Genomic DNA, 4,450 nt, shown 5'->3' with positions numbered 1-4,450 from the left:
ATGCATTTTCTTTATGTCTAGCACAGTGTTAGGTTACAAACATGAAGAATTGCTAATCCCATTTTTTTAAAATATTACAAAATATTAATAATAATTATTAAAAATTATATAATTTTTAATTATTATTATTTTTTAATATGTAAAAAATGTGCTTTGGGATTAGCAATTCTCTCATGTGCGCTAACCTTACCACTGTGCTAGACATTAAAATTGCAAATGCAAAGCACAATATGCATAATTTACATTCCTATGTTCTTCACATAGAATTTTTTATTATTATTACTTATATTTATATATATATATATATATATACAGGGAGTGCAGAATTATTAGGCAAATGAGTATTTTGACCACATCATCCTCTTTATGCATGTTGTCTTACTCCAAGCTGTATAGGCACGAAAGCCTACTACCAATTAAGCATATTAGGGTGATGTGCATCTCTGCTAATGAGAAGGGGTGTGGTCTAATGACATCAACACCCTATATAAGGTGTGCATAATTATTAGGCAACTTCCTTTCCTCTTGGCAAAATGGTCAAAAGAAGGACTTGACAGGCTCAGAAAAGTCAAAAATAGTGAGATATCTTGCAGAGGGATGCAGCACTCTTAAAATTGCCAAAGCTTCTGAAGCGGTGCATCATCGAGAACATCAAGCGTTTTCATTCAAAAATAGCTCAACAGGGTCGCTAAGAAGCGTGTGGAAAAAACCAAGGCGCAAACATAACTGCCCATGAACTGAGAAAAGTCAAGCGTGCAGCTGCCAAGATGCCACTTGCCACCAGTTTGGCCATATTTCAGAGCTGCAACATCACTGCGAGTGCCCAAAAGCACAAGGTGTGCAATACTCAGCAGACATGGCCAAGGTAAGAAAGGCTGACAAGACGACCACCAACTGAGCAAGACACACAAGCTGAAACGTCAAGACTGGGCCAAGGATATATCTCAAGGACTGATTTTTCTAAGGTTTTATGGACTGATGAAATGAGAGTGAGTCTTGATGGGCCAGATGGATGGGCCCGTGGCTGGATTGGTAAAGGGCAGAGAGCTCCAGTCTGACTCAGACGCCAGCAAGAGGGAGGTGGAGTACTGGTTTGGGCTGGTATCATCAAAGATGAGCTTGTGGGGCCTTTTCGGGTAAGGATGGAGTCAAGCTCAACTCCCAGTCCTACTGCCAGTTTCTGGAAGACACCTTCTTCAAGCAGTGGTACAGGAAGAAGTCTGCATCCTTCAAGAAAAAACATGATTTTCATGGCAGACAATGCTCCATCACACGGCGTCCAAGTACTCCCACAGCGTCGGCTGGCAAGAAAGGGGTATAAAAGAAGAAAATCTAATGACATAGCCTCCTTGTTCACCTGATCTGAACCCCATTGAGAACCTGTGGTCCATCATCAAATGTGAGATTTACAAGGAGGGGAAAACAGTACACCTCTCTGAACAGTGTTCTGGAGGCTGTGGTGGTTGCTGCTGCACGCAATGTTGATGGTGAACAGATCAAAACACTGACAGAATCCATGGATGGCAGGCTTTTGAGTGTCCCTTGACAAAGAAGGGAGGCTAGATTGGTCACTGATTTGCTTTTGTTTTTTGTTTTGAATGTCAGAATGTATATTTGTGAATGTTGAGATGTTATATTGGTTTCACTGGTAAAAATAAATAATTGAAATGGGTATATATAGTTTTTTGTTAAGTTGCCTAATAATTATGCACAGTAAATAGTCACCTGCACACACAGATATCCCCCTAAAATAGCTAAACTAAAAACAAACTAAAAACTACTTCCAAAATATTCAGCTTTGTATTTAATGAGTTTTTTGGGTTCATTGAGAACATGGTTGCTGTTCAATAATAAAATTAATCCTCAAAAATACAACTTGCCTAATAATTCTGAACTCCTGTATATAGATGTTAAAATAGATATCTATACCTAAATTTTATATTGCTAAATATACAGGTTATATGTCACCACAGCCTATACCGACATGATCCATTCGCTATCTGAGACCAGTAGTTATGAGTTTCTGCGCAACAAAAAATATTTAAATAACTCATAACTAAAAGTGTTACAAGTACACTAACACCCATAATCTACCTATTAACCCCTATTCCGCCGCTCTCCCACATCGCAAACACTAAATAAATTTATTAACCCCTAATCTCTGCTCCGACATCGCCACCACTATTAAATGTATTAACTCCCTAGTCTGCCGCTCCCCGACATTGTCACCACTATTATAAAAGTTGGCTGATTTTGAATAGCCAATGAATTTCAGTAGCTCTCATCCTTTTGGCTTATTTGAACCAGCCATTAGGATTTCAGTAGCTCTCATCCTATTGGCTGAATTTCAAACCTCAAATCAGCCAATACGGAATGCAAGGGACGCCATTTTGAAAAGGCTCCCTTGAATTGAAGATTCAGTGTATGGCGGCGACCGTATGAATAGGAGGCTCCGCGCCAGATGTCTTTAAGGATGGACCCGCTCCGTGCCGCCGGGATGAAGATAGAGGACACCGCCGGGATGAAGACAGAAGATGCTGCCTGGATGAAGATAGAAGACGCCACCTGGATGGTTGAAGACCTCGCCGCCTGGATGAAGACTTCTCTATCGCTGGATGTCCGGACTTCAGAAACTGTAAGTGGATCGTCAGGGTTTAGTGTTAGTTTTTTTTTTTACTTTTTTTGGGTGTTTTGTTTTTTTTAGATTAGGGTTTGGGGCTTTCTTAAATTAGGGGGAAAGGGGTTAATAACTTTATTATAGCGGTGGCGATGTTGAGGGCGGCAGATTAGGGGTTAATAACTTTATTATAGTGGCGGCGATGTCGGGGAGCGGAGGAATGGGGTTAATAACTTTTATTAGTGGCAGCGATGTCGGGAGCGGCAGATTATGGGGTTAATAACTTTATTTAGGCGTCAATGATGTCAGGGGCAGCAGATTAGGGGTGTTTAGACTTGGGGTTTATGTTAGGGTGTTTAGGTTTAAACGTAACTTTTTTTCCCCATAGACATCAATGGGGTTGCATTACGGAGCTTTTCATTCCGCGATCGCAGGTGTTAGTTTTTTTTCTAACACTCTCTCCCCATTGATGTCTATGGGGAAAGCGTGCACGAGCACGTCAAAGCAGCCCTTGGCTTTTGTGCAGTATGGAGCTCATCACCACCATATCGCACAAACAAGGCAGCTTTTTAAAAATTTGTAATGGCAGCGCTATGGAGGTGAAAGAACGCAACTTTTGTTGCGTTCGTTTCACACCCTCTATAGCGCAAAACTTGTAATCTAGGTGATTGTGCTCACTTCCGTGGAGTTATACAGTTAGCACTAGATTGGCTCAAATGCACGTTTGGCAGAGGCTCCGCGCCGGCTGGTTCCTGGAAGAAGAAGGTAATCATAGAGGTAAAAAGTGTCTTAATATATCAGTGTTGCTTATGCAAAACTGGGGAATGAGTAATAAAGAAATTAGCTATCTTTTTAAACAATAAAACATTTTAAGTAGACGTCATTGTGAGATGCATTCATGTTTCAATATTGGGTTATAAAGTATAATGAAATATTCATTAATTTCCACTCAAAATATATAATGCTGTGTGTGGATTATCACAGTGTTCATTGTTACTCTTGCTATACACCAAACTAACACACATACACTTCTCTTTTTCTTTCTAGGCTTAAACTGGAAATCATTTTGAGTGCTATATATAGACACTGAGGTGACATGCTTGCTGTCATGTCATCCTACAGCGGTACAATAACCCACAATCCAAAGCAGAACACACAGGCTGACACGTGTCAGATCTTCTGTATCTTGTATTGTATTTGTTTGTTCTCTGTGTTCTTTTTTAAACAAATACACAATGATGTCCCTTTAAACCATCAGGAATCTGTGCAGGATGTATCTGTCTGGATTTATACATTTTAAATAAAGTTATATTTTACTATTGTTTTTTTGTTACTATTTGATAACCAAACCCCACAGTCATGATACATTAAGTATATAAATATTATTTATTTAAAATCCTGTCTCTTCTTTTCTTTCTAAATTTCCTTCTTGTATTTTCAGCTAAAAGTGTTTATTTCAGTTCTAGTGGCGTACAGCTTGTACCAGTGCTTTGCTTTTGGTACATTGCCTTGCTAAAATGCAGAATATATTATTCTTTATTTTATTTTTTTAGGTAGTGTTTTTTTTTTTACTGCTGAACATGAAGATTTTTCAGTAACAGGCTGAATACAACCTGATGCAAAACATAACAAGAGGGAATTATTTCCATACAGCTGGCTGGAGACACAAATTTAAAGATCCGTCTTTCTATAAAAGGCTGGCCCAGCATTTGTTTGTAAGAAATGCTGATTTTAGTGAACAGTATTAGTTGGCTTAGTGGGGATGATTGTAGGTTATTATCATACATTATCTCACCCCTAGGACTCTAAAAGGATATCCAGTAATTCTCTTCT

This window comes from Bombina bombina, unplaced genomic scaffold, assembly GCF_027579735.1.
Source record: "Bombina bombina isolate aBomBom1 unplaced genomic scaffold, aBomBom1.pri scaffold_974, whole genome shotgun sequence".
NCBI lineage: Eukaryota > Metazoa > Chordata > Amphibia > Anura > Bombinatoridae > Bombina > Bombina bombina.
This window is presented reverse-complemented; position numbering follows the sequence as displayed.